Raw genomic sequence first — 26,050 nt, forward strand, 5'->3', positions numbered from 1 at the left:
ACATGGTCTGTAGCCTGACTCATTATGTCTAGGGTTCTTAGTTATAGTTACATGGTCTGTAACCTGACTCATTATGTCTAGGGTTCTTAGTTATAGTTACATGGTCTGTAACCTGACTCATTATGTCTAGGGGTCTTAGTTATAGTTACATGGTCTGTAGCCTGACTCATTATGTCTAGGGTTCTTAGTTATAGTTACATGGTCTGTAACCTGACTCATTATGTCTAGGGGTCTTAGTTATAGTTACATGGTCTGTAACCTGACTCGTTATGTCTAGGGGTCTTAGTTACATAGTTACATGGTCTGTAACCTGACTCATTATGTCTAGGGGTCTTAGTTACATAGTTACATGGTCTGTAACCTGACTCATTATGTCTAGGGGTCTTAGTTACATAGTTACATGGTCTGTAACCTGACTCGTTATGTCTAGGGGTCTTAGTTACATAGTTACATGGTCTGTAACCTGACTCATTATGTCTAGGGGTCTTAGTTACATGGTCTGTAACCTGACTCATTATGTCTAGGGGTCTTAGTTATAGTTACATGGTCTGTAGCCTGACTCATTATGTCTAGGGGTCTTAGTTATAGTTACATGGTCTGTAGCCTGACTCATTATGTCTAGGGGTCTTAGTTATAGTTACATGGTCTGTAACCGGACTCATTATGTCTAGGGGTCTAAGTTACATGGTCTGTAACCTGACTCATTATGTCTAGGGGTCTTAGTTATAGTTACATGGTCTGTAACCTGACTCCTTATGTCTAGGGGTCTTAGTTATAGTTACATGGTCTGTAACCTGACTCATTATGTCTAGGGGTCTTAGTTATAGTTACATGGTCTGTAACCTGTCTCATTATGTCTAGGGGTCTTAGTTACATGGTCTGTAACCTGACTCGTTATGTCTAGGGGTCTTAGTTATAGTTACATGGTCTGTAACCTGACTCGTTATGTCTAGGGGTCTTAGTTACATAGTTACATGGTCTGTAACCTGACTCGTTATGTCTAGGGGTCTTAGTTACATAGTTACATGGTCTGTAACCTGACTCATTATGTCTAGGGGTCTTAGTTATAGTTACATGGTCTGTAACCTGACTCATTATGTCTAGGGTTCTTAGTTATAGTTACATGGTCTGTAACCTGACTCATTATGTCTAGGGGTCTTAGTTATAGTTACATGGTCTGTAGCCTGACTCATTATGTCTAGGGGTCTTAGTTATAGTTACATGGTCTGTAACCTGACTCATTATGTCTAGGGGTCTTAGTTATAGTTACATGGTCTGTAACCTGACTCATTATGTCTAGGGGTCTTAGTTACATGGTCTGTAACCTGACTCATTATGTCTAGGGGTCTTAGTTACATGGTCTGTAACCTGACTCATTATGTCTAGGGGTCTTAGTTATAGTTACATGGTCTGTAACCTGACTCATTATGTCTAGGGGTCTTAGTTATAGTTACATGGTCTGTAACCTGACTCATTATGTCTAGGGGTCTTAGTTACATGGTCTGTAACCTGACTCATTATGTCTAGGGTTCTTAGTTATAGTTACATGGTCTGTAACCTGACTCATTATGTCTAGGGGTCTTAGTTATAGTTACATGGTCTGTAGCCTGACTCATTATGTCTAGGGTTCTTAGTTATAGTTACATGGTCTGTAACCTGACTCATTATGTCTAGGGGTCTTAGTTATAGTTACATGGTCTGTAACCTGACTCGTTATGTCTAGGGGTCTTAGTTACATAGTTACATGGTCTGTAACCTGACTCGTTATGTCTAGGGGTCTTAGTTACATAGTTACATGGTCTGTAACCTGACTCGTTATGTCTAGGGGTCTTAGTTACATAGTTACATGGTCTGTAACCTGACTCGTTATGTCTAGGGGTCTTAGTTATAGTTACATGGTCTGTAACCTGACTCATTATGTCTAGGGGTCTTAGTTATAGTTACATGGTCTGTAACCTGACTCATTATGTCTAGGGGTCTTAGTTACATAGTTACATGGTCTGTAACCTGACTCATTATGTCTAGGGGTCTTAGTTATAGTTACATGGTCTGTAACCTGACTCATTATGTCTAGGGGTCTTAGTTACATAGTTACATGGTCTGTAACCTGACTCATTATGTCTAGGGGTCTTAGTTACATGGTCTGTAACCTGACTCATTATGTCTAGGGGTCTTAGTTATATGGTCTGTAACCTGACTCATTATGTCTAGGGTTCTTAGTTATAGTTACATGGTCTGTAACCTGACTCATTATGTCTAGGGGTCTTAGTTATAGTTACATGGTCTGTAACCTGACTCATTATGTCTAGGGGTCTTAGTTACATGGTCTGTAACCTGACTCATTATGTCTAGGGGTCTTAGTTATAGTTACATGGTCTGTAACCTGACTCATTATGTCTAGGGGTCTTAGTTATAGTTACATGGTCTGTAACCTGACTCATTATGTCTAGGGGTCTTAGTTATAGTTACATGGTCTGTAACCTGACTCGTTATGTCTAGGGGTCTTAGTTACATAGTTACATGGTCTGTAACCTGACTCGTTATGTCTAGGGGTCTTAGTTACATAGTTACATGGTCTGTAACCTGACTCGTTATGTCTAGGGGTCTTAGTTATAGTTACATGGTCTGTAACCTGACTCATTATGTCTAGGGGTCTTAGTTATAGTTACATGGTCTGTAACCTGACTCATTATGTCTAGGGGTCTTAGTTACATAGTTACATGGTCTGTAACCTGACTCATTATGTCTAGGGGTCTTAGTTACATGGTCTGTAACCTGACTCATTATGTCTAGGGGTCTTAGTTACATGGTCTGTAACCTGACTCATTATGTCTAGGGGTCTTAGTTACATGGTCTGTAACCTGACTCATTATGTCTAGGGTTCTTAGTTATAGTTACATGGTCTGTAACCTGTCTCATTATGTCTAGGGGTCTTAGTTACATAGTTACATGGTCTGTAACCTGACTCATTATGTCTAGGGGTCTTAGTTATAGTTACATGGTCTGTAACCTGACTCATTATGTCTAGGGGTCTTAGTTACATAGTTACATGGTCTGTAACCTGTCTCATTATGTCTAGGGGTCTTAGTTACATAGTTACATGGTCTGTAACCTGACTCATTATGTCTAGGGGTCTTAGTTATAGTTACATGGTCTGTAACCTGACTCATTATGTCTAGGGGTCTTAGTTACATAGTTACATGGTCTGTAACCTGACTCATTATGTCTAGGGGTCTTAGTTACATGGTCTGTAACCTGACTCATTATGTCTAGGGGTCTTAGTTATAGTTACATGGTCTGTAACCAGACTCATTATGTCTAGGGGTCTTAGTTATAGTTACATGGTCTGTAACCTGACTCATTATGTCTAGGGGTCTTAGTTACATGGTCTGTAACCTGTCTCATTATGTCTAGGGGTCTTAGTTACATGGTCTGTAACCTGACTCATTATGTCTAGGGGTCTTAGTTACATGGTCTGTAACCTGACTCATTATGTCTAGGGGTCTTAGTTATAGTTACATGGTCTGTAACCTGACTCATTATGTCTAGGGGTCTTAGTTATAGTTACATGGTCTGTAACCAGACTCATTATGTCTAGGGGTCTTAGTTATAGTTACATGGTCTGTAACCTGACTCATTATGTCTAGGGGTCTTAGTTATAGTTACATGGTCTGTAACCTGACTCATTATGTCTAGGGGTCTTAGTTATAGTTACATGGTCTGTAACCTGACTCATTATGTCTAGGGGTCTTAGTTATAGTTACATGGTCTGTAACCTGACTCATTATGTCTAGGGGTCTTAGTTATAGTTACATGGTCTGTAACCAGACTCATTATGTCTAGGGGTCTTAGTTATAGTTACATGGTCTGTAACCAGACTCATTATGTCTAGGGGTCTTAGTTATAGTTACATGGTCTGTAACCTGACTCATTATGTCTAGGGGTCTTAGTTATAGTTACATGGTCTGTAACCAGACTCATTATGTCTAGGGGTCTTAGTTATAGTTACATGGTCTGTAACCTGACTCATTATGTCTAGGGGTCTTAGTTACATGGTCTGTAACCTGACTCGTTATGTCTAGGGGTCTTAGTTACATAGTTACATGGTCTGTAACCTGACTCATTATGTCTAGGGGTCTTAGTTATAGTTACATGGTCTGTAACCTGACTCATTATGTCTAGGGGTCTTAGTTATAGTTACATGGTCTGTAACCTGACTCATTATGTCTAGGGGTCTTAGTTATAGTTACATGGTCTGTAACCTGACTCATTATGTCTAGGGGTCTTAGTTATAGTTACATGGTCTGTAACCTGACTCATTATGTCTAGGGGTCTTAGTTATAGTTACATGGTCTGTAACCTGTCTCGTTATGTCTAGGGGTCTTAGTTACATGGTCTGTAACCTGACTCATTATGTCTAGGGGTCTTAGTTACATGGTCTGTAACCTGACTCATTATGTCTAGGGGTCTTAGTTACATGGTCTGTAACCTGACTCATTATGTCTAGGGTTCTTAGTTATAGTTACATGGTCTGTAACCTGTCTCATTATGTCTAGGGGTCTTAGTTACATAGTTACATGGTCTGTAACCTGACTCATTATGTCTAGGGGTCTTAGTTACATAGTTACATGGTCTGTAACCTGTCTCATTATGTCTAGGGGTCTTAGTTACATGGTCTGTAACCTGACTCGTTATGTCTAGGGGTCTTAGTTATAGTTACATGGTCTGTAACCTGACTCGTTATGTCTAGGGGTCTTAGTTACATAGTTACATGGTCTGTAACCTGACTCGTTATGTCTAGGGGTCTTAGTTACATAGTTACATGGTCTGTAACCTGACTCATTATGTCTAGGGGTCTTAGTTACATAGTTACATGGTCTGTAGCCTGACTCATTATGTCTAGGGTTCTTAGTTATAGTTACATGGTCTGTAACCTGACTCATTATGTCTAGGGGTCTTAGTTATAGTTACATGGTCTGTAGCCTGACTCATTATGTCTAGGGGTCTTAGTTATAGTTACATGGTCTGTAACCTGACTCATTATGTCTAGGGGTCTTAGTTATAGTTACATGGTCTGTAACCTGACTCATTATGTCTAGGGGTCTTAGTTACATGGTCTGTAACCTGACTCATTATGTCTAGGGGTCTTAGTTACATGGTCTGTAACCTGACTCATTATGTCTAGGGGTCTTAGTTATAGTTACATGGTCTGTAACCTGACTCATTATGTCTAGGGGTCTTAGTTATAGTTACATGGTCTGTAACCTGACTCATTATGTCTAGGGGTCTTAGTTACATGGTCTGTAACCTGACTCATTATGTCTAGGGTTCTTAGTTATAGTTACATGGTCTGTAACCTGACTCATTATGTCTAGGGGTCTTAGTTACATGGTCTGTAACCTGACTCATTATGTCTAGGGGTCTTAGTTACATGGTCTGTAACCGGACTCATTATGTCTAGGGGTCTTAGTTACATAGTTACATGGTCTGTAACCTGACTCATTATGTCTAGGGGTCTTAGTTATAGTTACATGGTCTGTAGCCTGACTCATTATGTCTAGGGTTCTTAGTTATAGTTACATGGTCTGTAACCTGACTCATTATGTCTAGGGGTCTTAGTTATAGTTACATGGTCTGTAACCTGACTCATTATGTCTAGGGGTCTTAGTTATAGTTACATGGTCTGTAACCTGACTCATTATGTCTAGGGGTCTTAGTTACATAGTTACATGGTCTGTAACCTGACTCGTTATGTCTAGGGGTCTTAGTTACATAGTTACATGGTCTGTAACCTGACTCGTTATGTCTAGGGGTCTTAGTTATAGTTACATGGTCTGTAACCTGACTCATTATGTCTAGGGGTCTTAGTTATAGTTACATGGTCTGTAACCTGACTCGTTATGTCTAGGGGTCTTAGTTACATAGTTACATGGTCTGTAACCTGACTCGTTATGTCTAGGGGTCTTAGTTATAGTTACATGGTCTGTAACCTGACTCATTATGTCTAGGGGTCTTAGTTACATAGTTACATGGTCTGTAACCTGACTCATTATGTCTAGGGGTCTTAGTTACATGGTCTGTAACCTGACTCATTATGTCTAGGGGTCTTAGTTACATGGTCTGTAACCTGACTCATTATGTCTAGGGTTCTTAGTTATAGTTACATGGTCTGTAACCTGACTCATTATGTCTAGGGGTCTTAGTTATAGTTACATGGTCTGTAACCTGACTCATTATGTCTAGGGGTCTTAGTTACATGGTCTGTAACCTGACTCATTATGTCTAGGGGTCTTAGTTATAGTTACATGGTCTGTAACCTGACTCATTATGTCTAGGGGTCTTAGTTATAGTTACATGGTCTGTAACCTGACTCATTATGTCTAGGGGTCTTAGTTATAGTTACATGGTCTGTAACCTGACTCGTTATGTCTAGGGGTCTTAGTTACATAGTTACATGGTCTGTAACCTGACTCGTTATGTCTAGGGGTCTTAGTTACATAGTTACATGGTCTGTAACCTGACTCGTTATGTCTAGGGGTCTTAGTTATAGTTACATGGTCTGTAACCTGACTCATTATGTCTAGGGGTCTTAGTTATAGTTACATGGTCTGTAACCTGACTCGTTATGTCTAGGGGTCTTAGTTACATAGTTACATGGTCTGTAACCTGACTCGTTATGTCTAGGGGTCTTAGTTACATGGTCTGTAACCTGACTCATTATGTCTAGGGGTCTTAGTTACATGGTCTGTAACCTGACTCATTATGTCTAGGGTTCTTAGTTATAGTTACATGGTCTGTAACCTGTCTCATTATGTCTAGGGGTCTTAGTTACATAGTTACATGGTCTGTAACCTGACTCATTATGTCTAGGGGTCTTAGTTATAGTTACATGGTCTGTAACCTGACTCATTATGTCTAGGGGTCTTAGTTACATAGTTACATGGTCTGTAACCTGTCTCATTATGTCTAGGGGTCTTAGTTACATAGTTACATGGTCTGTAACCTGACTCATTATGTCTAGGGGTCTTAGTTATAGTTACATGGTCTGTAACCTGACTCATTATGTCTAGGGGTCTTAGTTACATAGTTACATGGTCTGTAACCTGACTCATTATGTCTAGGGGTCTTAGTTACATGGTCTGTAACCTGACTCATTATGTCTAGGGGTCTTAGTTATAGTTACATGGTCTGTAACCAGACTCATTATGTCTAGGGGTCTTAGTTATAGTTACATGGTCTGTAACCTGACTCATTATGTCTAGGGGTCTATGGTCTGGTCTCATTATGTCTAGGGTCTTAGTTACATGGTCTGTAACCTGACTCATTATGTCTAGGGGTCTTAGTTACATGGTCTGTAACCTGACTCATTATGTCTAGGGGTCTTAGTTATAGTTACATGGTCTGTAACCTGACTCATTATGTCTAGGGGTCTTAGTTATAGTTACATGGTCTGTAACCAGACTCATTATGTCTAGGGGTCTTAGTTATAGTTACATGGTCTGTAACCAGACTCATTATGTCTAGGGGTCTTAGTTATAGTTACATGGTCTGTAACCTGACTCATTATGTCTAGGGGTCTTAGTTATAGTTACATGGTCTGTAACCAGACTCATTATGTCTAGGGGTCTTAGTTATAGTTACATGGTCTGTAACCTGACTCATTATGTCTAGGGGTCTTAGTTACATGGTCTGTAACCTGACTCGTTATGTCTAGGGGTCTTAGTTACATAGTTACATGGTCTGTAACCAGACTCATTATGTCTAGGGGTCTTAGTTACATGGTCTGTAACCTGACTCATTATGTCTAGGGGTCTTAGTTACATGGTCTGTAACCAGACTCATTATGTCTAGGGGTCTTAGTTATAGTTACATGGTCTGTAACCAGACTCATTATGTCTAGGGGTCTTAGTTATAGTTACATGGTCTGTAACCTGACTCATTATGTCTAGGGGTCTTAGTTATAGTTACATGGTCTGTAACCAGACTCATTATGTCTAGGGGTCTTAGTTATAGTTACATGGTCTGTAACCTGACTCATTATGTCTAGGGGTCTTAGTTACATGGTCTGTAACCTGACTCATTATGTCTAGGGGTCTTAGTTACATAGTTACATGGTCTGTAACCTGACTCATTATGTCTAGGGGTCTTAGTTATAGTTACATGGTCTGTAACCTGACTCATTATGTCTAGGGGTCTTAGTTATAGTTACATGGTCTGTAACCTGACTCATTATGTCTAGGGGTCTTAGTTATAGTTACATGGTCTGTAACCTGACTCATTATGTCTAGGGGTCTTAGTTATAGTTACATGGTCTGTAACCTGACTCATTATGTCTAGGGGTCTTAGTTATAGTTACATGGTCTGTAACCAGACTCGTTATGTCTAGGGGTCTTAGTTACATGGTCTGTAACCTGACTCATTATGTCTAGGGGTCTTAGTTACATGGTCTGTAACCTGACTCATTATGTCTAGGGGTCTTAGTTACATGGTCTGTAACCTGACTCATTATGTCTAGGGTTCTTAGTTATAGTTACATGGTCTGTAACCTGTCTCATTATGTCTAGGGGTCTTAGTTACATAGTTACATGGTCTGTAACCTGACTCATTATGTCTAGGGGTCTTAGTTATAGTTACATGGTCTGTAACCTGACTCATTATGTCTAGGGGTCTTAGTTACATAGTTACATGGTCTGTAACCTGTCTCATTATGTCTAGGGGTCTTAGTTACATAGTTACATGGTCTGTAACCTGACTCATTATGTCTAGGGGTCTTAGTTATAGTTACATGGTCTGTAACCTGACTCATTATGTCTAGGGGTCTTAGTTACATAGTTACATGGTCTGTAACCTGACTCATTATGTCTAGGGGTCTTAGTTACATGGTCTGTAACCTGACTCATTATGTCTAGGGGTCTTAGTTATAGTTACATGGTCTGTAACCTGACTCATTATGTCTAGGGGTCTTAGTTACATAGTTACATGGTCTGTAACCTGACTCATTATGTCTAGGGGTCTTAGTTATAGTTACATGGTCTGTAACCTGACTCATTATGTCTAGGGGTCTTAGTTACATGGTCTGTAACCTGACTCATTATGTCTAGGGGTCTTAGTTACATGGTCTGTAACCTGACTCATTATGTCTAGGGGTCTTAGTTACATGGTCTGTAACCTGACTCATTATGTCTAGGGGTCTTAGTTACATGGTCTGTAACCTGACTCATTATGTCTAGGGTTCTTAGTTATAGTTACATGGTCTGTAACCTGACTCATTATGTCTAGGGGTCTTAGTTATAGTTACATGGTCTGTAACCTGACTCATTATGTCTAGGGGTCTTAGTTATAGTTACATGGTCTGTAACCAGACTCATTATGTCTAGGGGTCTTAGTTATAGTTACATGGTCTGTAACCAGACTCATTATGTCTAGGGGTCTTAGTTATAGTTACATGGTCTGTAACCTGACTCATTATGTCTAGGGGTCTTAGTTACATGGTCTGTAACCTGACTCATTATGTCTAGGGGTCTTAGTTACATAGTTACATGGTCTGTAACCTGACTCGTTATGTCTAGGGGTCTTAGTTATAGTTACATGGTCTGTAACCTGACTCATTATGTCTAGGGGTCTTAGTTATAGTTACATGGTCTGTAACCTGACTCATTATGTCTAGGGGTCTTAGTTATAGTTACATGGTCTGTAACCTGACTCATTATGTCTAGGGGTCTTAGTTATAGTTACATGGTCTGTAACCTGACTCATTATGTCTAGGGGTCTTAGTTATAGTTACATGGTCTGTAACCTGACTCATTATGTCTAGGGGTCTTAGTTATAGTTACATGGTCTGTAACCTGACTCATTATGTCTAGGGGTCTTAGTTACATGGTCTGTAACCTGACTCGTTATGTCTAGGGGTCTTAGTTATAGTTACATGGTCTGTAACCTGACTCATTATGTCTAGGGGTCTTAGTTATAGTTACATGGTCTGTAACCTGACTCGTTATGTCTAGGGGTCTTAGTTATAGTTACATGGTCTGTAACCTGTCTCATTATGTCTAGGGGTCTTAGTTACATGGTCTGTAACCTGACTCATTATGTCTAGGGGTCTTAGTTATAGTTACATGGTCTGTAACCTGACTCATTATGTCTAGGGGTCTTAGTTATAGTTACATGGTCTGTAACCTAAGACCCCTAGACATAATGAGACAGGTTACAGACCTTAGTAAGACCCCTAGACAAAACGAGTCAGGTTACAGACCATGTAACTATGGTCTGTAACCAGACTCATTATGTCTAGGGGTCTTAGTTACATGGTCTGTAACCTGATTCGTTATGTCTAGGGGTCTTAGTTACATAGTTACATGGTCTGTAACCTGACTCGATTTGTCTAGGGGTCTTAGTTATAGTTACATGGTCTGTAACCTGTCTCATTATGTCTAGGGGTCTTAGGTTACAGACCATGGTCTGTAACTAAGACCCTAGACATGTCAGGTTACAGGGTATAACTAAGACCCCTAGACATAATGATAGTTACAGGTCTGTAACTAAGACCCCTAGACATAATGAGACAGGGGTCTACAGACCATGGTCTATAACTAAGACCCTAGACATTGATGTCAGGTCTACAGTTATGTAACATGTCTGTAAGACCCCAGACATAACGAATCAGGTTACAGACCATGTATAACTCTAGACATATATAGTTATAACTAAGACCCTAGACATAATGAGTCAGGTTACAGACCATGTAACCAGACTGTCTCATTACTAAGACCCTGTACAGACCATGTAACCTAGGGTCTTAGTTACATAGTTCATGGTCTGTAACCAGACTCATTATGTCTAGGGGTCTTAGTTATAGTTACATGGTCTGTAACCTGACTCATTATGTCTAGGGGTCTTAGTTATAGTTACAGGTCTGTAACCTGTCTCATTATGTCTAGGGGTCTTAGTTATAGTTACATGGTCTGTAACCTGACTCATTATGTCTAGGGGTCTTAGTTATAGTTACATGGTCTGTAACCTGTCTCATTATGTCTAGGGGTCTTAGTTATAGTTACATGGTCTGTAACCTGTCTCATTATGTCTAGGGGTCTTAGTTATAGTTACATGGTCTGTAACCTGTCTCATTATGTCTAGGGGTCTTAGTTATAGTTACATGGTCTGTAACCTGACTCATTATGTCTAGGGGTCTTAGTTACATGGTCTGTAACCAGACTCATTATGTCTAGGGGTCTTAGTTACATAGTTACATGGTCTGTAACCTGACTCATTATGTCTAGGGGTCTTAGTTATAGTTACATGGTCTGTAACCTGACTCATTATGTCTAGGGGTCTTAGTTAGTTACATGGTCTGTAACCTGACTCATTATGTCTAGGGGTCTTAGTTACATAGTTACATGGTCTGTAACCTGTCTCATTATGTCTAGGGGTCTTAGTTATAGTTACATGGTCTGTAACCAGACTCATTATGTCTAGGGGTCTTAGTTATAGTTACATGGTCTGTAACCTGTCTCATTATGTCTAGGGGTCTTAGTTATAGTTACATGGTCTGTAGCTTACCTTGGTCCAGGGCCAGCTCTGTCTCTCTTGACGTCTGGGTCTTCGAGTCCAAGCAAATGATTATTTCTTCAGATGGTGCTGAAACATAAATATGTACAAAAAAGAAAAGGCCTTCCCAAACTAAAGACTCAAAAAACTAACGAAAGCCCTCAAACAAAACAAGTTGGTTCTCCAAGCTGCCACTGTGACATCACCTTAATTGTCAGTACCTGATGTGCTTATCAAGCCTTGGCTCAGCACCTAGACCTGGTTGCTGCCCTCTGGTGGTGGAGTGTGGAAGTGTATCCTGGAGAGTGTCTTTGTCTTTGTCCTAACACTAACCTTCCCTCCACATCATAACAGGGGAAGAGTATGAAGTGCCATCATGTGACTGACACCCCCTGACTCACATTTGATCATATGCCCCATTCACTACCACACCCTCCAACATCCATATACCCCCTGTGGTGTGTATTCCACGCTGATTCTCCAGACGGTGAAAAGAGCAGCTGAAGGATGGAAATGGACAGCCATTCACAGGCTGTCTGTACAGTCACCCTGTAGAACAGTGTCACTCATCAGTATTCTGAGGCGCGTGTGTTTGTTTTATGTGTGACAAATGCATCCCTTTCACAGACGCCACCCTCCCAGTGAATAGGCTTAACACAGCACCTGCCACAGAGGGAGAGATGGAGATAGAAGGAATAGAAAGATGGGAGAGGGGTGGAGAGAGGGGAGTGATGGGAGAGGGGTGGAGAGAGGGGAGTGATGGGAGAGGGGAGTGATGGGAGAGGGGTGGAGAGAGGGGAGGATGGGAGAGGGGTGGGAGAGGGGAGTGATGGGTGAGGGGTGGAGAGAGGGGAGTGATGGGTGAGGGGTGGAGAGAGGGGAGTGATGGGTGAGGGGTGGAGTGATGGGTGAGGGGTGGAGAGAGGGGAGTGATGGGAGAGGGGTGGGGCCTCCTGCTTTCAAGGATCCACATTTTTCTTCTCTCCTTTATCTCTGCTCTCCCATCAGTTAGAACCTCTGTATGAACCATCTGCATCCTCCCACCTTCTCTTCTCCTTTTCTTCTCTCCATCCATCCGTCCATCCTCCCCCTCACATGTTCACCCTGGGAGTGAAGGAGAGCGAGATGTTATTCTCATGTCCCTCCCACTTGCCGCTCTGCGCACACTCCTCCCTCCTCCCTCCACCCCTCCATCCCTCCCTCCATCCCTCCCTCCTCCCTCCCTCCTCCCTCCCTAGCAGCATCTCTCTGTGTGTTTTCTTCACAGTACTATCGAAAGAACCAATGTGAGATACACAGAGATGCCGAGGCTGAGCTTTGTCTAACCGTGTGTTTGTGTGAAAGAGAACCTCTAACGCCTATTGGTCCCAAATGCTGCAGTCTGTGTGTGTGTCTGTGTCCGCGGCTGTGTGTGTGTGAGGCACACTAGGGGACATTGCATACTAAAGCTGATCCTCTGAAGAAGAGATTATCTTCATCGTTCGTGTTTCTGCCTACATTTGTTCCTTTCTCTCTGAGGATTCTACTACAGACTAGACCTGGACTATCTCTCCATACTGTTACTGCCTCTACTGCAGGTGGCAGAAAAACAATGCTATTTTTGGCGCCATTTTCTCTTGTTTTCCATTGGCTGGGGGTACAGCTCGAGTGTAATTTTTTTTCCCCTACACTCCCGCACTCATTCACAGCTCCTGTAGCTCTCTCTCCCTCTATCTGGGAGTGGTGTAGCTCTCTCTCTCCCTCTATCTGGGAGTGGTGTAGCTCTCTCTCTCCCTCTATCTGGGAGTGGTGTAGCTCTCTCAGAGACTAACCTAGTCTGGAGGAGTATCTACCCTAGAGACCAACCTAGTCTGGAGGAGTATCTACCCTAGAGACTAACCTAGTCTGGAGGAGTATCTACCCAGAGACTAACCTAGTCTGGAGGAGTATCTACCCAGAGACCAACCTAGTCTGGAGGAGGATCTACCCAGAGACCAACCTAGTCTGGAGGAGGATCTACCCAGAGACTAACCTAGTCTGGAGGAGTATCTACCCTAGAGACCAACCTAGTCTGGAGGAGTATCTACCCTAGAGACCAACCTAGTCTGGAGGAGGATCTACCCTAGAGACTAACCTAGTCTGGAGGAGGATCTACCCAGAGACTAACCTAGTCTGGAGGAGGATCTACCCAGAGACTAACCTAGTCTGGAGGAGGATCTACCCTAGAGACTAACCTAGTCTGGAGGAGGATCTACCCTAGAGACTAACCTAGTCTGGAGGAGGATCTACCCTAGAGACTAACCTAGTCTGGAGGAGGATCTACCCTAGAGACTAACCTAGTCTGGAGGAGGATCTACCCTAGAGACTAACCTAGTCTGGAGGAGGATCTACCCTAGAGACTAACCTAGTCTGGAGGAGGATCTACCCTAGAGACTAACCTAGTCTGGAGGAGGACTCTGGAGGAGGATCTACCCAGAGACTAACCTAGTCTGGAGAGATCTAACCTAGTCTGGAGGAGGATCTACCCTAGAGACTAACCTAGTCTGGAGGAGGATCTACCCTAGAGACTAACCTAGTCTGGAGGAGTATCTACCCTAGAGACTAACCTAGTCTGGAGGAGGTATCTACCCTAGAGACTAACCTAGTCTGGAGGAGGATCTACCCTAGAGACTAACCTAGTCTGGAGGAGGATCTACCCTAGAGACTAACCTAGTCTGGAGGAGGATCTACCCTAGAGACTAACCTAGTCTGGAGGAGGATCTACCCTAGAGACTAACCTAGTCTGGAGGAGTATCTACCCTAGAGACTAACCTAGTCTGGAGGAGTATCTAACCTAGTCTAGAGACTAACCTAGTCTGGAGGAGTATCTACCCTAGAGACTAACCTAGTCTGGAGGAGTATCTACCCTAGAGACTAACCTAGTCTGGAGGAGGATCTACCCAGAGACTAACCTAGTCTGGAGGAGGATCTACCCTAGAGACTAACCTGGAGGAGGTCAGAGAGGAGGATCTACCCTAGAGACTAAAGTCCTAGTCTGGAGGAGGATCTACCCTAGAGACTAACCTAGTCTGGAGGAGGATCTACCCCAGAGACTAACCTAGTCTGGAGGAGGATCTACCCCAGAGACTAACCTAGTCTGGAGGAGGATCTACCCCAGAGACTAACCTAGTCTGGAGGAGGATCTACCCTAGAGACTAACCTAGTCTGGAGGAGGATCTACCCTAGAGACTAACCTAGTCTGGAGGAGGATCTACCCTAGAGACTAACCTAGTCTGGAGGAGGATCTACCCTAGAGACCAACCTAGTCTGGAGGAGGATCTACCCTAGAGACCAACCTAGTCTGGAGGAGGATCTACCCTAGAGACCAACCTAGTCTGGAAGAGGATCTACCTAAAGACTAGAGACAGTGAATTGTTCCCTCCTTTTTTCTTTGCTTCTATACTAGAGGAATCTCTCACCAGAGACATGTTATGGTCTCCTAGACTCTCTCTGTCTAACTTCCATGTGAAGTTGACAGCCAAAGGATTGTTCCGGAATCTCCAACTCCTCTCAGGATGCAAGAAGACCACGGTGGTGTTCCATGCAGGTCTGAGACACACACACACACACACACACACCTCATCACTCCATCCATCGTACCCCTCCTCCGTTGTCTTATCTCCCACGTTCCCTATTCCTACCCCTGTGCCGCGGCAGCCATTGTTGCCTTGCAGTCCTTCTTTACCAGGGGGTTCTCTCACTGTTGTGTGTAGCCGCCATGTCTACAAATTAGATGCCGCTCTCTATGAGTCTGTGTCTGTGTGTGTATTTGTGCGTGTGTTTTCTACACTAGTGGCTCCACCATAGCGTGGTGGTGAATAGCCGGCAAGGCAGAGGGCTTCTTCTAAACCGTGAAGCCCAGAGGACCTTGACTCCCATGGTACCCAGACACACAGCCTCATCTGGCTCCTAGTAGCCTGACCATCGTTCTGTTATTAAACCACTATGTTAAGACGGTCTGGAACAGGCCTTTTCTTTGTGTTCTGTGTCATTGTATCTATTATGAAGCAGTACTATAGGCTGGCATGCTGGTTTTGTGCCGATGACAAGCTTGACTCCTCCCTCTATCTGTTTCAAATGGTTATACATCTATTTACTGAGTCATTTTTTTCTTGCTATTTAGTCTTTGGCATTTTGTCTGTTGAAACCTGTACTTTAGCCTGACCTGCTGTTTTTGTATTCAAACTAGACTACATATCTGGCTGCGTTCTATTTCTGTTATTAAATGGTTATATCTCTACCGGCTAGAATAATACTAGTTGCCAAGCAGTGAAATAGTGTGTAATAGTAAAACCGTAATATGACGTGTTGTTTTGTATCCAAGCTCAGGCTGCACGTGTCTGTCTGAGGGCGGCCTCCATCTTAGTGGTTTAGAGACCCACTTCTCTGCTGTGAGAGAAATGTAGGTTACAGCAGACTTTAGTCACTGCCTGCTCTGCGGCAAGGTTGCCCATTCGTGCAAGAGCTAATCTCAATGTTTTTTCAGCGTTCGCCTGATGAGGGAATTATCTGGTGGAATGAGGACAGAATATTCCAAAGGAGGGACCAGGGAGAGACCCTTCCTGAAATCTGTCTGGTGTACTGGAGAGAGTAGTGGTCTTTTGGGAGCGATAAGATTATACATTCTCTAAAGGAATGTTGATATTCTCTAATGAATTCAGCCAGCCATGCCTTCTGGTTCTCATATTTATGTGATGAACAGATATCAAATCTATGTTATTTTTATACCAGGCAACCTGTTTTTAGGGATGTAGGCTAATTTAAAACAGGTCAGTAAGCATTTCTGTACAGGCATACTGCTGGGCAGACCCAATCAGTGGAGCACTATAAGGACCCCAGTTCAGTGTTGCTAGGCACACGTGCTAATGACACCCCATGTTCTCTCACGCACTCCACACACCGAACCACAGGAGGTTGGTGGCGCCTTAATTGGGGAGGACGGGCTTGTGGTAACGGCTGGTGCCAAATAGGTGGAATGTCATCAAATACATCCAACACACATGGTTTGATGCCATTCCATTGTCTCCGTTCCAGCCATTATTATGAGCCGTCCTCCCCTCAGCAGCCTCCGCTGACGTCGATATTTCTCCATGTGTTGCCATGGATACAGCCGGGTTGGGAGTGCAGTCGCCTCGTTAGGCGAGCGACGCGGTCTACGATGCCCCAGTCATTGCAGTTAATGAACTTTGACTGGACTGCCGGTGGGCCAGGGGTCCTTCTAGATTTTCTAGGAGTCTGTAGCCGTGTCACCGGGGATGTGTCCACTTGGCCCCTGCATCTCATCTGACACCCTGTTCCCAATATAGGGCCCTGGTCAGAAACAGTGCACTATATGGGGTACAGGGTGGTATATGAGAAGTGCTCGGCCTTATTGGGGGCTTGGTTTATTTACAATGTGTCTTACACTTTAGTTTCTAATCATACTTATATTCCATAGTCACCTCAAGGTTGTCAGAGAGATAACGTCTAATACTGAGATAACAGTCGGTAAAGATGTTCTGTGAAGCCCATTATAGGCCAGGCAGCACACAGACTCTCCCTCCTGCCTGTGGCCCAGCAAGCTTTTCCATGGGTGTATCCAATGCTGCTGACGCCACATCTTTCAGTAATGTACATCAAAATCCTCATTTGACAAATCTGCTGCAGATGCAGTTTGCGGATTAATGCCGTCAGATTCGCACTTTTCATTTTTCCAGATTTGATGTTTCATCTGAGCACAGCAGGGGGCATCTTTAATCCCACCCAGATTAAAACTACGGGCTTGTGTGTGTGTGTGTGTGTGTGTGTGTGTGTGTGTGTGTGTGTGTGTGTGTGTGTGTGTGTGTGTGTGTGTGTGTGTGTGTGTGTGTGTGTGTGTGTGTGTGTGTGTGTGTGTGTGTGTGTGTGTGTGTGTGTGTGTGTGTGTGTGTGTGTGTGTGTGCGCAAGTGATGGGCACTGTTTACTGCTGGCACATCAAAGCCTTTTTGAAACGTATTTCCAACCCAACTGAAACCATGTTGGTGTTTGAGGCTCCTGTAGTTTGGCAGAATGTAGAGAGAGAGAGTTGGACAGAGAGCCAATCCCTCATCAACTGTACAGTATTAATTACACTCCTGACTGCTGCTCCAATGGGCTGGCAAATTAAAATACAACCCACTTCATAGGATTAAGACAGGATTACTGTGCGTGGGTGTGTGTGTGTTGGGGGCAGTAGCTTTTCCACCCAGATCAGACTTTAACAGCGCTGAGGTGTGTGTGTGTGTGTGTGTGTGTGTGTGTGTGTGTGTGTGTGTGTGTGTGTGTGTGTGTGTGTGTGTGTGTGTGTGTGTGTGTGTGTGTGTGTGTGTGTGTGTGTGTGTGTGTGTGTGTGTGTGTGTGTGTGTGTGTGTGTGTGTGTGTGTGCAGTGGGTCATAATTTTGGCTATAGCTTTTGCACACTGCTCAATGCTGCGAAAGGCTGATCTGGGTGGAAAAGCTACTGCCCCCCAACACACCCACACACACACACACAGTAATCCAGTCTTAATCACTCCTAAGAAGTGCCTTGCATTTTTGCCAGGAGAGTGTAATTAATACTGTACAGTTGATGAGGGATTGGCTCTCTGTCCAACTCTCTCTCTCTACATTCTGCCAAACTACAGGAGCCTCAAACACCAACATGGTTTCAGTTGGGTTGGAAATACGTTTCAAAAAGGCTTTGATTTATTCAGATGACAGATCTAACACACACACAGCCACACACGCCATCATCAACTAAAAGACACCCTCTCCGCTCGTCTTCATCCTCCTCTCATCCAGCCCCTCATCTCGCCCATTCAGTAGCACCTCTTAACGTCTCCTCTAGACACTGATCTAAGATCCGTTTCGTGTTTCTCCCCATGATAGTCATGACTTGTGGAGGAAAAGCTGATCCTAGATCTGTGCCCAACTTCCATCCAGAGACTTTTATTCCTAACTTGTAAAATACGTTCCAAATGGCACCACCTTCCCTATATCGCACACTGGTTAAAAGTAGTGCACTAAATAGGGAGTAGGGTGCCATTTGGGATGCACATAATATCCCACTGCATGCTAAGTGGCTAACTGACTGACATCTCTCTCACAGACTGGGCCCTGAACCTCTATCAGCCTGCATGGCAGATCCCAGGTACACACTCTGCAAAATGTCTGCTTGACTCTTTTTCCCTCCAGAAAGGAGAACGGAGAAAAAACAAGCACGAGACATTTTGTAAAAGGTGACGATATGTTGCTGAATATGATGGAAATAGTCATATCTGAAGCTCCTCCCAGTAAACAGAAATACTACTGGAAAACATGTCATATAATAGTGGTCTATATATTGGTCCAGTGACATCCGCCTCTTAGGCAGATCAGAGAAACCTCCATGGCCTTTGTTTTGGTTCTCTTTAGGAGTTTCCGCCCTCATTGAAGTAAACCGAGATGATTGTCATAAATTACAGTTGTTTATGCTTCTGAATGAAGACTATTCATGTGGGTGTGTGTGTGTGTGTGTGTGTGTGTGTGGTGTGTGTGTGTGCGTGCCTACTGGGAGGATGTTTTGGTTTCCCCTCCCTGGTGTGTTAAAAGGGATTTAGCGATTAGCAGTCACCCACAGGATGCCCCTGTGTGTGTGGGTGTGGTGTTGCCTTTTGGGTGCTGTGGTAGGCTGTGAAAACACAGGATGAAAGTAGGCACCACTCCCCCTGTTAGCTGAAGCCATGCATGGGGACATCCAGACTGGCGGTGGGGCGACATGCTCGAGGAAGCGTTGAAACTCTGTGTGTGTTACGGATAGTCTCTATTCGTGTGTGTCCCAGGGTGTGGGGTTGTCGACCACAATGCCATTAGAAGAGAGGCAGACACACACACACACACGTTTCATACTCCAGCATGTTCCACCACTCTGTCCAAGTGTCCCTATACACACACACACTGATGCATTGCATTTAGAAACAGAAAATGCATGACAATAAAATATTTATAACCCAAATGGCAGATTAGTGTCAAACTGTTAATAAATGGCTGTTGACTAATAGGATAATGCAATGTAATTGGAGATTGGATTAGTCAATTGTTTGATATGAGTGTGTCTGAGCCCATGCTGGTTATTCTAGAACTAGGCGGATTGAGTTTGAGCTCCATGCTGGTTATTCTAGAACTAGACGGATTGAGTTTGAGCTCCATGCTGGTTATTCTAGAACTAGACGGATTGAGTTTGAGCTCCATGCTGGTTATTCTAGAACTATGCGGATTGAGTTTGAGCTCCATGCTGGTTATTCTAGAACTAGACGGATTGAGTTTGAGCTCCATGCTGGTTATTCTAGAACTAGACGGATTGAGTTTGAGCTCCATGCTGGTTATTCTAGAACTATGCGGATTGAGTTTGAGCTCCATGCTGGTTATTCTAGAACTAGACGGATTGAGTTTGAGCTCCATGCTGGTTATTCTAGAACTAGACGGATTGAGTTTGAGCTCCATGCTGGTTATTCTAGAACTATGCGGATTGAGTTTGAGCTCCATGCTGGTTATTCTAGAACTATGCGGATTGAGTTTGAGCTCCATGCTGGTTATTCTAGAACTATGCGGATTGAGTTTGAGCTCCATGCTGGTTATTCTAGAACTAGACGGATTGAGTTTGAGCTCCATGCTGGTTATTCTAGAACTAGACTGATTGAGTTTGAGCTCCATGCTGGTTATTGTAGAACTAGACAGATGGTGGTTATTGTAGAGACAGATGGAGTTTGAGCTCTCTGCTGGTTATTGTAGAACTAGACAGATGGTGGTTATTGTAGAGACAGATGGAGTTTGAGCTCCATGCTGGTTATTGTAGAACTAGACAGATGGTGGTTATTGTAGAGACAGATGGAGTTTGAGCTCTCTGCTGGTTATTGTAGAACTAGACAGATGGTGGTTATTGTAGAACTAGACAGATGGTGGTTATTGTAGAACTAGACAGATGGTGGTTATTGTAGAGACAGATTGAGTTTGAGCTCCATGTTGGTTATTGTAGAACTAGACAGATGGTGGTTATTGTAGAACTAGACAGATGGTGGTTATTGTAGAACTAGACAGATGGTGGTTATTGTAGAGACAGATGGAGTTTGAGCTCTCTGCTGGTTATTGTAGAACTAGACAGATGGTGGTTATTGTAGAACTAGACAGATGGTGGTTATTGTAGAACTAGACAGATGGTGGTTATTGTAGAACTAGACAGATGGAGTTTGAGCTCCATGTTGGTTATTGTAGAACTAGACAGATGGTGGTTATTGTAGAACTAGACAGATGGTGGTTATTGTAGAACTAGACAGATGGAGTTTGAGCTCCATGTTGGTTATTGTAGAACTAGACGGATGGTGGTTATTATAGAACTAGACGGATGGTGGTTATTGTAGAGACAGATGGAGTTTGAGCTCTCTGCTGGTTATTGTAGAACTAGACAGATGGTGGTTATTGTAGAACTAGACAGATGGTGTTTGAGCTCCATGCTGGTTATTGTAGAACTAGACAGATGGTGTTTGAGCTCCATGCTGGTTATTGTAGAACTAGTGATGGTGTAGGCGTAGATTGATACAGTAGATCAAAACCTCATACAGTACAGTGTGTGTGCATGTTTTTGTTCCAGCCCTGTCTAAACTGAGGTCTAAGATTGAAGACCATGATTAGTTGATTATTAGACTCAGATGTGTTAGTGGGGGGCTGAAAAACCTGCTGACACTGTATCCCTCTAGCACCAGGACTGCCCATCAAGGTGACACATGAAGCCTGTTTCTATGACTGTGGGGTTATTGACAGTGTGGTGGCCATAAGGGGGCAGTATCACAGTGTTTAACCCTCTTAGGGAGAAGGTCACAGCTCAGCTGGTGGGGTGATGGGACTCCCATAGTGTTATAGCACTCTGCCTCTCATTGAGTTGACTGTGTCAGGTGGACATCTTTATATGCAAACACTATTAAAGAGAGCTTTACTAACACCATTTATATGTGATAGCTTTAGGGAAAGATAGAGATGGTTGATCTGACATTATAGATATGATTATGATCAACATGAAGTATCAGGGAGAACTCTATTGACCGTCTGCTGTCGGGTCACGAGCTGTGGCCAGTTTTCCCTCCTAATAAAACACGGCATGCAGCTTCAGTCAGGCATGAAATCTCCATGGTCCACTTTGCTCTGAGACGGCAAAATACATAGGAGAGGGATGGAGGGGGAGGAGAAGAGATGGCAAAATACATAGGAGAGGGATGGAGGGGGAGAAGAGATGTCAAAATACATAGGAGAGGGATGGAGGGAGAGAAGAAGAGATGGCAAAATACATAGGAGAGGGATGGAGGGAGAAGAGATGGAAAAATACATAGGAGAGGGATGGTGGGGAGGAGAAGAGATGGCAAAATACATGGAGAGGGATGGAGGGGGAGGAGAGATGTCAAAATACATAGGAGAGGGATGGAGGGGAGAAGAGATGGCAAAATACATAGGAGAGGGATGGAGGGGGAGAAGAGATGGCAAAATACATAGGAGAGGGATGGAGGGAGAGGAGAAGAGATGGAAAAATACATAGGAGAGGGATGGAGGGGAGGAGAAGAGATGGCAAAATACATAGGAGAGGGATGGAGGGGAGAGAGATGTCAAAATACATAGGAGAGGGATGGAGGGGAGAAGAGATGGCAAAATACATAGGAGAGGGATGGAGGGGGAGAAGAGATGGCAAAATACATAGGAGAGGGATGGAGGGAGAGGAGAAGAGATGGAAAAATACATAGGAGAGGGATGGAGGGGGAGGAGAAGAGATGGCAAAATACATAGGAGAGGGATGGAGGGGGAGGAGAGATGTCAAAATACATAGGAGAGGGATGGTGGGGAGAAGAGATGGAAAAAATACATAGGAGAGGGATGGAGGGGGAGAAGAAGAGATGGCAAAATACATAGGAGAGGGATGGAGGGAGAGAAGAGATGGAAAAATACATAGGAGAGGGATGGAGGGAGAGAAGAAGAGATGTCAAAATACATAGGAGAGGGATGGATGGGGAGAAGAAGAGATGTCAAAATACATAGGAGAGGGATGGAGGGGGAGAAGAAGAGATGGCAAAATACATAGGAGAGGGATGGAGGGAGAGGAGAAGAGATGGAAAAATACATAGGAGAGGGATGGAGGGAGAGAGGTGGAGATGTCAAAATACATAGGAGAGGGATGGTGGGAGAAGAAGAGATGTCAAAATACATAGGAGAGGGATGGATGGAGAGGGAAGAGATGGAAAAATACATAGAGAGGGATGGTGAGAAGAGATGTCAAAATACATAGGAGAGGGATGGAGAAGAAGAGATGTCAAAATACATAGGAGAGGGATGGAGGGGGAGAAGAAGAGCTGGCAAAATACATAGGAGAGGGATGGAGGGGAGAAGAAGAGATGTCAAAATACATAGAGAGGGATGTGGGGGGAGAAAGAAGAGATGGCAAAATACATAGGAGAGGGATGGAGGGGGAGAAGAAGAGATGGCAAAATACATAGGAGAGGGATGGAGGGGGAGAAGAGATGTCAAAATACATAGGAGAGGGATGGGGAGTAGAAGAGATGTCAAAATACATAGGAGAGGGATGGAGGGGGAGAAGAGATGGAAAAAATACATAGAGAGGGATGGAGGGGGAGAAGAAGAGATGGCAAAATACATAGGAGAGGTATGGAGGGAGAGGAGAAGAGATGGAAAAATACATAGGAGAGGGATGGAGGGAGAGGAGAAGAGATGGAAAAATACATAGTGGAGGGAGAGGAGAAGAGATGGAAAAATACATAGGAGAGGGATGGAGGGGGAGAAGAGATGGCAAAATACATAGGAGAGGGATGGAGGGGGAGAAGAGATGGAAAAATACATAGGAGAGGGATGGAGGGAGAGGAGAAGAGATGGAAAAATACATAGGAGAGGGATGGAGGGAGAGGAGAGGAGAAGAGATGGCAAAATACATAGGAGAGGGATGGAGGGAGAGGAGAAGAGATGGAAAAATACATAGGAGAGGGATGGAGGGAGAGGAGAAGAGATGGAAAAATACATAGGAGAGGGATGGAGGGAGAGGAGAAGAGATGGCAAAATACATAGGAGGGGGAGGAGAAGAGATGGCAAAAATACATAGGAGAGGGATGGAGGGGGAGGAGAAGAGATGGAAAAATACATAGGAGAGGGATGGAGGGGGAGAAGAGATGGCAAAATACATAGGAGAGGGATGGAGGGAGAGGAGAAGAGATGGAAAAATACATAGGAGAGGGATGGAGGGAGAGGAGAGGAGAAGAGATGGCAAAATACATAGGAGGGGAGGAGAAGAGATGGCAAAAATACATAGGAGAGGGATGGAGGGGGAGAAGAGATGGAAACATACATAGGAGAGGGATGGAGGGGGAGAAGAGATGGCAAAATACATAGGAGAGGGATGGAGGGTCAGGAGAACTCTATTGACCGTCTGCTGTCGGGTCATGAAAGAGGAGAAGAGATGGAAAAATACATAGGAGAGGGATGGAGGGAGAGGAGAAGAGATGGAAAAATACATAGGAGAGGGATGGAGGGGGAGAAGAGATGGCAAAATACATAGGAGAGGGATGGAGGGAGAGGAGAAGAGATGGAAAAATACATAGGAGAGGGATGGAGGGGAGAAGAGATGGCAAAATACATAGGAGAGGGATGGAGGGAGAGGAGAAGAGATGGAAAAATACATAGGAGAGGGATGGAGGGAGAGGAGAGGAGAAGAGATGGCAAAATACATAGGAGGGGGAGGAGAAGAGATGGCAAAAATACATAGGAGAGGGATGGAGGGGGAGAAGAGATGGCAAAATACATAGGAGAGGGATGGAGGGAGAGGAGAAGAGATGGAAAAATACATAGGAGAGGGATGGAGGAGAGGAGAAGAGATGGAAAAATACATAGGAGAGGGATGGAGGGGGAGAAGAGATGGCAAAATACATAGGAGAGGGATGGAGGGAGAGGAGAAGAGATGGCAAAATACATAGAGAGGGAGGGGGGGGAGAAGAGATGGCAAAATACATAGGAGAGGGATGGAGGGAGAGGAGAAGAGATGGCAAAATGCATAGGAGAGGGATGGAGGGAGAGGAGAGGAGAAGAGATGGCAAAATGCATAGGAGAGGGATGGAGGGAGAGGAGAAGAGATGGAAAAATACATAGGAGAGGGATGGAGGGAGAGGAGAAGAGATGGCAAAATACATAGGAGAGGGATGGAGGGAGAGGAGAAGAGATGGCAAAATGCATAGGAGAGGGATGGAGGGGAGAGAAGAGATGGCAAAATACATAGGAGAGGGATGGAGGGAGGAGAGAAGAGATGGCAAAATAGGAATAGGAGAGGGATGGAGGGAGAGAGGAGAAGAGATGGCAAAAGGGAGGAGAGGGATGGAGGGAGAAAGGGGAGAAGAGATGGCGGAAAAGGGAGGGGGAGAGATGGATGGGGAAAGGGAGGGGGAGAGATGGAAGAGGGCAAAAAGGGAGGGGAGGGATGGAGGGAGGGAGGGGAGAGATGGCAAAATACATGGACGGGGAAAGGGATGGAGAGAGAGGAGAAAGAGATGGCAAAATGACGGAGAAAGGAGAGGGATGGAGGGAAAGGGAGGGGGAGAGATGGCAAAATGGGGGGGAGATGGACGGGAAAGGGAGAGGGAGAGATGGCAAAATGCATAGGAGAGATGGAGGGAGAAAGGGAGGGAAGAGATGGCAAAATGGGGGAGAGGGATGGAGGAGAAAGGGAGGGGGAGAAAGGGATGGCAAAATGGATGGAGAAAGGGATGGAGGGAGATGGATGGAGAAAGGATGGGAAAATGGCAGAAAGGAGGGATGGAGATGGAGAGGAAGAAAGAGATGGCAAAAAGGAAGGGGAGAGAGATGGAGGAGAAAGGGGGGGGAGAAGAGATGGCAAAATGGAAGGAGAGGGATGGAGGGAGAGGAGAAAGATGGGAAGATGGACAAAGGGAGGGGGGGGGGGATGGAGGAGAAAGGAGGGAGAGAGAGATGGCAAAATACAGGGAGATGGATGGAGGGAGGGGGAGAAGGGATGGCAAAATACGGAGAAAGGGAGGAGAGGGATGGAGGGAGGGGAAGAGATGGCAAAAGATGGACGGAGGAGGGAGGGGAGAGAGATGGATGGAGAAAGGGAGGGGAGGGAGATGGAGGGAGGGAGGGAGGGAGGGAGGGAGGGAGGGAGGAGATGGACGGAGAGGGAGGGGGAGGGATGGGAGGAGAAGGGAGGGGAGAGAGATGGAGGAGAAAGGGAGGGGGAGAGAGATGGACGGAGAAAGGGAGGGGGAGGAGATGGAGGAGAAAGGGAGGGGAGAGAGATGGACGGAGAAAGGGAGGGGGAGAGAGATGGACGGAGAAAGGCAGGGAGTGGATGGTTTTGTCTCCTAACTGCACTGTGGCTTGATGCTAATGCACTGCTAATGGATCCTTGGATTCTACCTCGGGCCCATCATTACAGAGCTATCCCAGCATGCACTGCTTCACTGTTTCTTAGCTCCACTG

General features: G+C 44.3%; 1 protein-coding gene across 1 annotated transcript in view; it reads left to right on the forward strand.

The window, feature by feature from the left end:
* LOC124017856 (microtubule-associated tumor suppressor 1 homolog) overlaps positions 1 to 26,050 on the forward strand; it is an 80,792-nt gene that overhangs the window by 32,933 nt on the left and 21,809 nt on the right. The window lies entirely within an intron of this gene.

This window comes from Oncorhynchus gorbuscha, unplaced genomic scaffold (genome assembly GCF_021184085.1).
Source record: "Oncorhynchus gorbuscha isolate QuinsamMale2020 ecotype Even-year unplaced genomic scaffold, OgorEven_v1.0 Un_scaffold_346, whole genome shotgun sequence".
Taxonomy (NCBI): domain Eukaryota; kingdom Metazoa; phylum Chordata; class Actinopteri; order Salmoniformes; family Salmonidae; genus Oncorhynchus; species Oncorhynchus gorbuscha.